This window comes from Lineus longissimus, chromosome 11 (genome assembly GCF_910592395.1).
Source record: "Lineus longissimus chromosome 11, tnLinLong1.2, whole genome shotgun sequence".
Lineage (NCBI taxonomy): Eukaryota > Metazoa > Nemertea > Pilidiophora > Heteronemertea > Lineidae > Lineus > Lineus longissimus.
The window spans coordinates 4,360,565-4,373,262 of NC_088318.1; the positions used below are offsets into that span (position 1 = coordinate 4,360,565).

The 12,698-nt window shown below is 44.6% G+C and overlaps 4 non-coding genes across 4 annotated transcripts; all 4 read right to left on the reverse strand.

Annotated features, from left to right (window-relative positions):
• Nucleotides 1–284: 284 nt before the first annotated feature.
• Nucleotides 285–403, reverse strand: LOC135496421 (5S ribosomal RNA). Its single transcript, XR_010448676.1, has one exon. It is a non-coding gene; the product is annotated as a 5S ribosomal RNA (ribosomal RNA).
• A 1,008-nt stretch (nt 404–1,411) lies between these two features.
• Nucleotides 1,412–1,530, reverse strand: LOC135496429 (5S ribosomal RNA). Its single transcript, XR_010448683.1, has one exon. It is a non-coding gene; the product is annotated as a 5S ribosomal RNA (ribosomal RNA).
• A 1,009-nt stretch (nt 1,531–2,539) lies between these two features.
• Nucleotides 2,540–2,658, reverse strand: LOC135496412 (5S ribosomal RNA). Its single transcript, XR_010448668.1, has one exon. It is a non-coding gene; the product is annotated as a 5S ribosomal RNA (ribosomal RNA).
• A 688-nt stretch (nt 2,659–3,346) lies between these two features.
• LOC135496413 (5S ribosomal RNA) lies at nt 3,347–3,465 on the reverse strand. The gene has a single exon (XR_010448669.1). It is a non-coding gene; the product is annotated as a 5S ribosomal RNA (ribosomal RNA).
• Nucleotides 3,466–12,698: the final 9,233 nt, after the last annotated feature.

Consider the following 12,698-nt stretch of genomic DNA (forward strand, 5'->3'; position numbering starts at 1 on the left):
ATTGCCACTATTGCCAAAAATGTTATGATGTTGCGTCTTTAAATTTTTAATGATCTGATCAGCATATTATGCAGCTCGTTGTCAGTTATCGCCTCGTGTTCGGCTCGCATCCGTGCAGGCCATGCCAATTGCGGATTCTCCAAAAAAAATCCAGAAGGTGAAATATAAAAAAAGAACACGCTAACGTTATCCTACTTTGACCTTTGACCTTTGGTCAGTTCTATAGCCGTCCCAACCGTGTAGTGATATTGGAAGAATAATGAAAAAATTACGAAAAAACCAAAAGTCTACAACACGTGGTATTCCGAGGCGGTCACCCATCCACGTACTAACCACGCTCGATGTTGCTTAACTTCGGTGATCGGACGAGAACCGGTGTATTCAACGTGATATGGTCGTAGACACTTGAGGCAGACCTTTTGGGCTACTTATAACAGTAGGCCTGTGACGTAATTACATTTTCGACAGTACACCTGTGACAGTATATTTTCCAGCCGTTTTAACAGTAGTGGGCCTACTGTAACACTGGTTACCAAAAATGTTACCTTTTTTACCTTATAACTTCAAGATTTTTGGGAGGGTACAATCCCAACCTGATCACCTCTGGCTTGTGAGACCTATGCGACTGTGGAATTATCGTGACATTTTTTCCCCACCCCTTCCTAGAGACTACAGTTCAGTGACCATACACCTGAAATGCGTGATCTGAGACAATTGTGCTTGGTGCGCGGTTGGTGCCGATCGTCTTGGTTACTCGCGTGTGTGCGCGTCTGTCGGGGGGGGGGGGGACTATTACTAGTTGATCACTTTGAGGTTGGGTGGATCGGTCTTTCTTTGGGATGAACTACCCTGCCGTTGGCAGAGCTATAAAAAAATGTGTATAGACTCATTAGAGTGTTCCTCTCAACGGAAATGGAGGCCAGGCCATGCCAATTAGGGGAATCAGTGGAGTAATGGTTAGAGTAATGGTTAGAGCGCCGGACTCATAACCGAAAGGTCGTGGGTTCGACTCCGGTTAGAACCACAATACTGGTTTCAGTGTCCCTGGGCAAGACACTTAACCCTGCAGTTGCTTCTCTCCACCCAGGTGTATAAATGGGTACCGGTTGGAATGATCAGCTAGTGCGCTGAATTGACGGCAGCCTTTCTGAGTTCTACTGAAAGGTTTCAGGAGAGACCGGGGTAATAATGTAAAGCGCTTTGAGCGGGCAAACGGCCTGGATACTGCGCTATATAAGACGCATCATTATTTTTAATTGCGGATTCTCGAGAAAAATTCTGAAGGTGAAATATAAAAAAAGAACACGCTAACGTTATCTTACTTTGACCTTTGACATTTGGTCAGTTCTTTAGCCGTCCCAACCGTGTAGTGATATTGGAAGAATAATGAAAAAATTACGAAAAAACCAAAAGTCTACAACACGTGGTATTCCGAGGCGGTCACCCATCCACGTACTAACCACGCTCGATGTTGCTTAACTTCGGTGATCGGACGAGAACCGGTGTATTCAACGTGATATGGTCGTAGACACTTGAGGCAGACCTTTTGGGCTACTTATAACAGTAGGCCTGTGACGTAATTACATTTTCGACAGTACACCTGTGACAGTATATTTTCCAGCCGTTTTAACAGTAGTGGGCCTACTGTAACACTGGTTACCAAAAATGTTACCTTTTTTACCTTATAACTTCAAGATTTTTGGGAGGGTACAATCCCAACCTGATCACCTCTGGCTTGTGAGACCTATGCGACTGTGGAATTATCGTGACATTTTTTCCCCACCCCTTCCTAGAGACTACAGTTCAGTGACCATACACCTGAAATGCGTGATCTGAGACAATTGTGCTTGGTGCGCGGTTGGTGCCGATCGTCTTGGTTACTCGCGTGTGTGCGCGTCTGTCGGGGGGGGGGGGGGACTATTACTAGTTGATCACTTTGAGGTTGGGTGGATCGGTCTTTCTTTGGGATGAACTACCCTGCCGTTGGCAGAGCTATAAAAAAATGTGTATAGACTCATTAGAGTGTTCCTCTCAACGGAAATGGAGGCCAGGCCATGCCAATTAGGGGAATCAGTGGAGTAATGGTTAGAGTAATGGTTAGAGCGCCGGACTCATAACCGAAAGGTCGTGGGTTCGACTCCGGTTAGAACCACAATACTGGTTTCAGTGTCCCTGGGCAAGACACTTAACCCTGCAGTTGCTTCTCTCCACCCAGGTGTATAAATGGGTACCGGTTGGAATGATCAGCTAGTGCGCTGAATTGACGGCAGCCTTTCTGAGTTCTACTGAAAGGTTTCAGGAGAGACCGGGGTAATAATGTAAAGCGCTTTGAGCGGGCAAACGGCCTGGATACTGCGCTATATAAGACGCATCATTATTTTTAATTGCGGATTCTCGAGAAAAATTCTGAAGGTGAAATATAAAAAAAGAACACGCTAACGTTATCTTACTTTGACCTTTGACATTTGGTCAGTTCTTTAGCCGTCCCAACCGTGTAGTGATATTGGAAGAATAATGAAAAAAATACGAAAAAACCAGAAGTCTACAACACGTGGTATTCCGAGGCGGTCACCCATCCACGTACTAACCACGCTCGACGTTGCTTAACTTCGGTGATCGGACGAGAACCGGTGTATTCAACGTGATATGGTCGTAGACACTTGAGGCAGACCTTTTGGGCTACTTATAACAGTAGGCCTGTGACGTAATTGCATTTTCGACAGTACACCTGTGACAGTATATTTTCCAGCCGTTTTAACAGTAGTGGGCCTACTGTAACACTGGTTACCAAAAATGTTACCTTTTTTACCTTATAACTTCAAGATTTTTGGGAGGGTACAATCCCAACCTGATCACCTCTGGCTTGCGAGACCTATGCGACTGTGGAATTATCGTGACATTTTTTCCCCACCCCTTCCTAGAGACTACTGTTCAGTGACCATACACCCGAAATGCGTGGTCTGAGACAATTGTGCTTGGTGCGCGGTTGGTGCCGATCGTCTTGGTTACTCGCGTGTGTGCGCGTCTGTCGGGGGGGGGGGGGGGACTATTACTAGTTGATCACTTTGAGGTTGGGTGGATCGGTCTTTCTTTGGGATGAACTACCCTGCCGTTGGCAGAGCTATAAAAAAAATGTGTATAGACTCATTAGAGTGTTCCTCTCCACGGAAATGGAGGCCAGGCCATGCCAATTGCGGATTCTCGAGAAAAATTCTGAAGGTGAAATATAAAAAAAGAACACGCTAACGTTATCTTACTTTGACCTTTGACCTTTGGTCAGTTCTATAGCCGTCCCAACCGTGTAGTGATATTGGAAGAATAATGAAAAAAATACGAAAAAACCAAAAGTCTACAACACGTGGTATTCCGAGGCGGTCACCCATCCACGTACTAAAAACGCTCGACGTTGCTTAACTTCGGTGATCGGACGAGAACCGGTGTATTCAACGTGATATGGTCGTAGACACTTGAGGCAGACCTTTTGGGCTACTTATAACAGTAGGCCTGTGACGTAATTACATTTTCGACAGTACACCTGTGACAGTATATTTTCCAGCCGTTTTAACGGTAGTGGGCCTACTGTAACACTGGTTACCAAAAATGTTACCTTTATTCCTTATAACTTCAAGATTAACAAGGATGGTGAAAAACAATTTTCATACACATCTACATCTACTCATCACCTCAAGAAAGTCAACTGACGACTATTTCAATCTTTTATATAAAAATAGGCTGTCGTGGCGGCTTTTTTTTGGAAGTTTTTCCCCTCGAAATGTTACCTTGCGAACATGTGCAATCTCACAGGAACCAGTCGATGTCAACGTCCTGTTGAGCTATAAATAGCATGCGGGGCCTGCTCACCGCGTAAGTGCACAGAAGAAACTGTGAAGGGGTAGCTCTAAAGATTATTCGAGAAAAATACTATCCTCGGCTGATGAGACATTGGCGCAAACAGCATGGGATCGTACATGAAATCACGTCACAGCCACACCCAAGATGGACATGTAGCAGCTACACCGCGCGGACATAGTGAGACTGTACTGACACTGTCAGACACCAAAGAAGGCGCACACCCCGACACACACCTCTCTGTCTTTCACACTCCGCGGCGTGCTGAAAAAAGAATTATGTGACGTCATTGGTGTTTTTCACGCTGCAACGCACAACGGCGTCAACGACGTCGCGCAGTAACGTCAGTGAACTGCTTGGATACACATACTGATATTTTTCGGCCGAAATTTTTTAATTTTGTAACAAAAAAACTTGAAAATGAGAGAAATTAGTGCATCAATTGCATAATCGGTGTTACTAATATACTCGAGAGAGTCCATAAGATGAAGCCACACAAGATAAAAGGTAAGATTTTTCTCTTCAAGTGTCTTTATGACCAGGGAAAGTGTGAATATGCTTGATGTCCAATTTCTGCAATACATGAGCAAGCCTATAATCAGTTTATCACACCCTCGTCACTCCGTACAGCGGATCGAAGTACCGATAGCTTCGCCAGTGTGGTAGGAAAATATGTCCTAGGATAGAGTGTTCCAAAAGGAACAAAGCATTTAATTCAGCACTTTTATTAGTTTTGAATTGAATAAGTCAAAGTCGTCGTTTGGTATAGAAACGCCTCAATCCGTTGTTCAGCTGATTGTCCGAAGGTCTTTTCATTTGATCAGCTGGTTGTGCCGTCTTTCCATTGTCCAGCCGGTTGTGACATGGTCTTTCCGTTGTTCAGTTGGTTTTATTCATAATCATGGCTTGGTGAAGCAATACACTACAACTAAAGACGGCGTATGTCACGGACATTTGCTAAGAACAACCATCGAAATTTCAGAGGCTGCTGAGACGAAAGTCCTACTCTGAGCAATGTAACTGTGTAACACTATGAGCTAGTGTCCTCCCGGAAAGTTCTCCAACCCTATTGTTCCATGACGAATTTAGCAGTATGGCTAGAGAAACCCACCCGGTAGATATAAAGCGTAAAATAAGCTTTGCTTCACGGACTATTTGCCCAACACCAAAGGCTAATGTTGAAACGTCGACAGTAACGAAATATAAACATTGAAAAAAGGCAACGTTTTGGTTCCATTTCTTGCGGATTAAAGGGATTATCTGTTGTTTTCATGCCATCTTTTTGATAATACCTGCTTTGTGTCGTCGGCCAGCGCCTTAATCCAGGCGAATATTGACAGCGACTTAACCTTAAAGAATGATCCAAGTCAGAAAAAGGACTAATTTATTTTTTTATGATTAGACATAACATGCGGCAAAGTTCAGCGAGGAGTTTGCGAAAGAGAATGCTTTCATGATTGTTGAATCACTCTTATCGAAATATTGAAAACAAAATATTTGGGACACTTCAAAATGTTTCTTACTTTTTCTTGTCAGTGCATAACACGAACGTGAAATCAATTCAGGCAATATTTTGAAAGAATTTTAAATATGCCAGCAAACTGCTGGACGTTTTAGAATTCATATGGATTTGAATATGATCAGATTTGTCGCATACACACGGCTTCTTGAGTTAATCTGATGGATATCCCAAGGGACTATTCAATTAGACACCAGATCTTATGAATGAAAATCATGCAGGGAGTCTTTATCACGAATAGTTTGGCGGACATAATCGGATGACAGTGTTTAAGGCGGTTTCTATGACAGGCAAGGATTAGGTTTGGCAGATGAAAATAAATTGTCTATAACTAGCATGTGGTGTGGAATGCCAAGACGTGTCGATTCAAAATTAAGAACTATCATGGTCAAATTTTAAAGGAGAAATGCTGTTGTTCTTTTGGAGATATATTATTCGCAAAGGTTTGAATTTGATGTATGAGTCTCTCAGCACAATTTTAAACACAAAATACGACTCCGTGGTTGTAACTCGAGGAAACTTTCCGACACTGAAGGTGGCTGTCACGGTCAGATTTTGAAGCAAAGGAAATATCGCCTGGTAGTCAAACGTTGAAGGAACATAATTTCATGGTCGTTACACTGTGTAGGATTATTTTTTGTCATGATCAAACTTGAGGAAACATTTCGTCACGGTTAAACTTTGAGCAAAAAAACCAACTGTCCATTATGGTGCAGCTTCTCAATCTAAAAAGCACTTTGATAACAGGGCCACTTAGCAAGCAGTGAGCACTTATGTTCTGCCTCTTTCGCCCAGTATTTGTCGAGAATGGATTACCTTCCGGCCTTTTTCGCTCAGGCTATGACAAGAATGGATTTACCACGAGGCTGTTTGGTTCTACCTCTGTAATCTAGAACGAAGCAACTTTAGACATCTTCTGCACGTTTCTGTGATCAAAACGGATTACCTATCGGCCGCGTATTCCGACAGCACAGCCTCGATCCGTTATCAAAAATGAGGTACTGACTGGCCTGTTGGGCTTTTTGTCACAGCCTCTCTGATCGGGTGATTGTATGGAGACACTGTTGAACTAACTTAGGTGATCGGGTACTCATCTTTTGGATGCCTTGACCAGCCTCACGAATGGATTACCTACAAGCTAAAGCCTGGTCTTACGCGGGCCTGTCGACGATTCCGTCCTACGCTTATGATAATGACTGGGCGGAATCCGTCTCTGATTGTGTTTCAGATGCTACCCTGTCCGACGGGGAGTTTGCCTCTCTGCTCAGGGACAAGACCTTCGTGGATTATCTCAACGTCTTCCTCAGCCTTCCGGTAAGTGCCCGAGGACTTTTTTGTCCTTACAGCTCAACCCTCGTTGTCTCTGCAGTCGAAGCGTACAGCTATTTCCTCGGAGTATATCCTTTGCGGAATTTTAAAAAACACGTATTGTCGGTTCTTGCCATGACATGTTTGACTTGATTGGATGTAACTAACATGATAATATTTCTTGGCTGAAGTGAGAGCCAAACGTTGAGATAAAAAAGATCCATGTCAAACAACAGAAAAACGGAGTTGGAAGGTCGCAACATGATAGGATTCTACATGATGTTGAGACTCTGTCGCAACCACACCAAAGCGGACAAGGCTAAAACACCGTGTGACATTGTCAGACGAAATGAAGAAGTTACTGCAGAAGAGTCCGCGATATACATGTATGTAGACAGGAATTCAATGTACTGCATGCATGGAAGTTGCCAAGACTATTTTGATATCAATCTTTCATCCCTTTTCAGATATTCTCCCAGCGGATTCTGTACAAGTTCTCTGAGAATGATTTCGAATTCGACCCACCGCTCCGGCGGACAGGGACATTGGTAAGTTTTATAAACACCTCAGCAAAAGTAAGTTCCCCCTAAATGATTGGTGATATCGCTAACACTAGAATACATCCGACATGTAGGGCCCTGGCCATGCCGCGTGTGTTGTCACACGGTCTATCCGGCATCATCCGTGTCAGTCCCGTAGCACAGGATCCAATCCTAGTGTCCCATCCACGCAAGTTATGTAATCACATGATACATGTCCCAGGTATTTTTCCTTTTCTGCCATGGTAACTCCCTTTAATATATACCATATTTAGTGAACTGCGACCAAATGATATAATGCCACCACTCCTCAATCCTTTTTTTGCAGCGCCTCGACCGCAGACGGCTGATCCAGTGGTTACTCACAGAGCGCATCCCGCTCTTCCTCAAGACGGACCTCTACCTGGAATACACCATCTGCCACGAGCTGTTGCAGACAGAACTTAAGATCAGGCCAAGTTCACACAATGCCAACTATGGTATGTTTCTTTTTAGCTCACATTTTGCTAACTTCAGCTCACACCACGCCAAGTATCGTAACTATCTTTTCAGTTCACATCATGCCAACTATTAACTATCTTAATTTTCAGCTCACATCACGCAAACTACGGTAATTATCTTTTCACTGAGCTCACATCACGCCAACTATAAACTATATTTTCAGCTCACATCAGGCCAACTATAAACTATCTTAATTTTCAGCTCACATCATGCCAGCTATGGTAACTGTCTTTTTGGCTCACATCATGCATGGAACCTTTTTGTTCACACATATCACACAATTTTGCTGGTAGTGGCTTCCAGAGAATAAATTGAATAGGTTCAAAAAGTACTTGGTTCCGATCCGCTGAAACTTATGTGAGTACGTACTCCCATTTCTGACTGTTACTCCTCATTGTTTAGCGATAGCTACACAGGCAAAAGTGTCCAAGCATAGATCATTGATGGCCCCATGGATCTATGACGAGCGTCCATGATCAGCAGTGTCCTATTCCCTCATAGCTTTTTTAAACATGCCCTTTTTACTCCAGACGAAGACCGTATCAAGCGCGATTCGACCTTCTTGCGACAGATGATCGGCCACGTGTCAGGCATGCGAAGATTCCGAATGTTCCTTGATGGCAGTGCCGGTCAGAAGGTACTACAGTTTTGGTTGGATGCGGAACACTTCTGGAAAATCCCGGCGAGGAGTGAGGACAGGCGTCGAACATTGTTCAGAGACATACAGGCGAAGTATTTTAGAAATGGCGGCGTATTGGAGTTACCGGATAACGAGAAATGGCGGACATTCACAGGTTAGTCATCTTCACCCATCAAGATAACATTCACGGGGACCATTTCCCCAATGAGCACATCAGAATTATGTAAATTGTAACCCTCGGAGCTTCAATATGAGGTAGTGGTCCTTCTGATTCATAGCTTTTTGCAAGATGTCTTCAGCAAAGGTGCTGCACCCATCACCAAATCGATGACTTTAACGCGACAATTATAATCGACCCGAAACTGATGTAGTTTGATCTGAACAGTAGCTGCGGCATGGGTACATGAGATCGGCAAGAAATGAAATTGATTTTTTTGTACTTCAGAGGGAATCACATTCGAGGAGATCGCCTCAAGTGGCTCTTCGCATGACCTACTTGGAAATCATGAGGTCCACCAATCCAGATCGGGAGCATCTATTTACGGCAGCAAAGAACTGAGTGCAAGAAGCGTTTTTCATCGCATGCAGAATCTCATGCTGGACATGATAAAATCATATTGGTTACCAAAATACATCATCCATTGCCGCCGCGAGGCGAGAAATGGCGAGCTTGACCTTTCAAAATACCCGGATGTGGATAAACTTGACCTTTTGAAAATTGAAGATCCTGACGTTCGGGAAATTCTAGAAAGTCTTGAAAAGAAGCACGAAAAGACTGTAAACATCATAACCCAGGAAGACTTGTCAAGAGAAAAATCTAAGATGGTTAAAATGAAAGCTATGTTCCCGCACTTTAGAGACAACCGACTGTCCAAATGCGATATCTTCCAAACGGACGTCGTCGAGGAGACGAACTCTGAGCAAACGTTTGCGTTTTCTTGCAATACCTCGGAATCGGAATCGGAATCCACGAGTGGCGAATCCGAGTCCGAAGCTATAGACTCCCTGGATTCATGGTTGTATAAGTCACAAAAATCGACCCCAGTTGGTAGCACCGCGGGGCGATTTGTCAAGGGGCAACGAGGAAAGGGCGGAGGAGTTGAAAACCAGAGGTTGACTCACGGTAGGTTGAAGTCGGTAGTGCGCCACTTCATAAAGAACACGAATGCCCCAGGCAGTGACGCACTCCCGTTATTTCCCATTGGAAGTTGGCATCTGTCGATACCGTGTCACTGCTATCTCAATCTATTGCTCAACAAGGACAGGAGATGAAGAAGAGTCGTAAAGAACCTAGGCTAATTATCCTGTATACCATCAGCCAAACCATGGCCATTACGCAGCCATCCAATACTGATGGAAGCGTTGTGTCAACTGCATCTTAGAATTCTGCCGCAGTCTTGATGCAATGTCGTGGTTCTTGATTCGAAATCGACACAAATTAACGTTTTCAGTGAGTCTTCTTCCTCTGACCCGATCTCGATCAGGTACAACGACAAGTAAATCGTTCATAGGTACAGTACTGTGTGGCGTGAGTCCAACACCTGAACGCCCGTGTAGTGATACGCGACGAAAAGACTAATGTGGAGATTGGCCTTTACATCACACTACACGGCATAGTACCAAACCTGTTCTAACCCCGCTTCCTCTCTATTTTTCCCGAACAGTAAGACGCCAGTCAGGCTCAGGCCAAGCGGCGACTGCACCTACCCGCCGGACAGGGCTGAAGAAGCAACCAGCCTCATCTCCAGTCCAGTCCGCGGGCTCAAGTAGCCCCGTGGGGGGAAAATCCTCGCCTACTTCTTTGAAAATGGAAAGCAAGGCCAAGACGGCTACATTGACGAAAGTGAACTTAAACATGCACACGTAAGTCGTAAGGCGCTTGCCTATGGCATATGGTGTTATTTCGTGCCGCGTTGCGGGTGTGGAAGTCAAAATTGTACCCCTGGAAAAGTGCCCAGCCCTATTACACTCTCACTGACGGATTAAGGTATGCATGTATGGTTCTGTAGAGCCCTTGACCGTCAAGAGCTCAGAGATTAAGGCGCGTAAGAGAATATCTTGTCTGTGACGTCCAAGGCAGACAGCGTTCGCAGAGATGATTCGGCCGGCTTATTTTATGGTCGCAATTGGCCGAAATCAGTTACAAGTTATATAAGAAAATGTATAACTTTACTTCACTTTTTCAGATAACATGTGATTTTAATTATTTAATGCAAAATTTGAGACTTCAAAACATCTTTGTGTTCGGTTGTTTTCTGATCTTATCGTTATTTGTTTCAGGTTGCATGGTCATCGTCCGCACTCGCCTGAACTCAGACAGAGAAGGGAATTAGAAATTGAAGCAAAAATGTCCAAACAGAAAGTGTCCAATTGGCTCAAGAAATCATCAGATCAATCGCTGAGATCAGCGAAGACGAAAAGGTCATCACCCCTCACTCCGGTGCTGCTAAATTCCGGAACTTCGGTTCACGCAAAAACGACGGCGAAATCACAACATAGACACCTGGCATCATTCCCAAAACACGAGCCTCACAAAACTGCTATCAGGGGGATGTTGCAAAGTAAACTAGCAACGTGTCAGAACAGACATCACGCAGACTCGGACGGTCCAATCAACCTGGACACTTATTATCTTGGTGTCGTCTGCTTCAGAAGGAACAATAACATCTCTGTGGCCGCCATTGCTGCTGACAGACTCGCAGGTCATCCATTTGAACGGTTCTTGCGGACGCGACAGCAGGTAGCACTCCTGAATTATCTACACTTCTGGCAAGATGCTCAGATGTTTTTGACAACAAGAGCGACTGACTTGGATAACCTGGGAGAGTTTCTCAAACTTCGAAGGGCGAAGACACTTCTTTTGAAGTATCTTCACCCCTGTGGCGAAAATCGAATCGACATCGGGACAACATTGACATCGAGGTTGACTCAGTTGCTGCCTGTGGACGAAGGTGATGATATTTTGCGCCACGCCCAAGACGTTGCATGTCAGGTAAGGATGCAAACGGACTCCTAAAAGTCCGTGGAAAAACATATTGTGGAAGCTGACCTGCTTGTAAGATTCAAAGAATATGGGAGTATACCTCCTTGCACGATATAAACACTCTGGAAAGTGGAAGCTGACACCTATGTTTGATATCAAGGACGCGTAGCCAATTACCAGAATTGGACCGGGCTCCTTGCACGGTACGAGACTCTGGTCAACACTCACCAATATCATGCCGATCTACGTCGCTAAGGTGCGTCGGTATCCCTCCTCCTCAGAGACATTAGGATTGTCGCACCGTTGATAAATCGGCATGGCCTGTATTGAAAGTTGTTCAGTTCGTTACTTGTGTCCTACTTTAAACTGTCAAGTCTCGGCATCCTTTCTTCTCGTAGACGGAAGATAGAAGGCATGTAACGGAGATATCTTCATGGGGCAAACGTAGTTGATACAATTTTAGGCTTTATGGGTTTTCAGTTATTGAGGAACCAGTTGCGAACCTTCGTCATCGCCGACAGGGAATCATTCCTGGAAGCACAGACACTTAAAAAAGACAAGAAGAGTGCAACGCCCGCTACCCCAAGGACAAGCGCGGAAGACGACACGTCCGCGTTGGACATCGACAAGGCGCTCAGGAACACCGTGAAACAGAGCCATCAGATCGAGAGGCCCCGCAGTAGAATGCAAGAAGACCATGCCGGGCTGTATGAGGAGAGGATGTTCTGGGCGCTTCAACTTGCCCAGCACGTGTCACATCTTCGTAAGTCCATGCATAAGCAATTGATGAAATAAGAAGTGTGTGATGCCATAATCACGTCTTTCAGGCGTCCGCGGGGAGGGGTGCTATGTAAATCGCCCCTTTGTTTTTTTAAATAGATTGGCATTTCGAACAAATTTAAACCAGACGTTTTGTAATTCCGTTGGGCTTCATCCTTTTACTTTTACATGTACCCTCAATATTTGGCTCAACTCAATTTCCTTCATTCACCCCAGTTGATTGCCGTTTGTCTTTCTATCATCTGGCGGATCATTCCTCTCTAGTCGACAGTTGCGGTGCATTTCCATCATCGTTTCATTGACCTACTTCCTCTTGCGTAGGTAGTTGAGGTGCATTTCCATCATCGTTTCATTGACCTACTTCCTCTTGCGTAGGTAGTTGAGGTGCATTTCCATCATCGTTTCATTGACCTACTTCCTCTTGCGTAGGCAGTTGAGGTGCATTTCCATCATCGTTTCATTGACCTACTTCCTCTTGCGTAGGCAGTTGAGGTGCATTTCCATCATCGTTTCATTGACCTACTTCCTCTTGCGTAGGCAGTTGAGGTGCATTTCCATCATCGTTTCATTGACCTACTT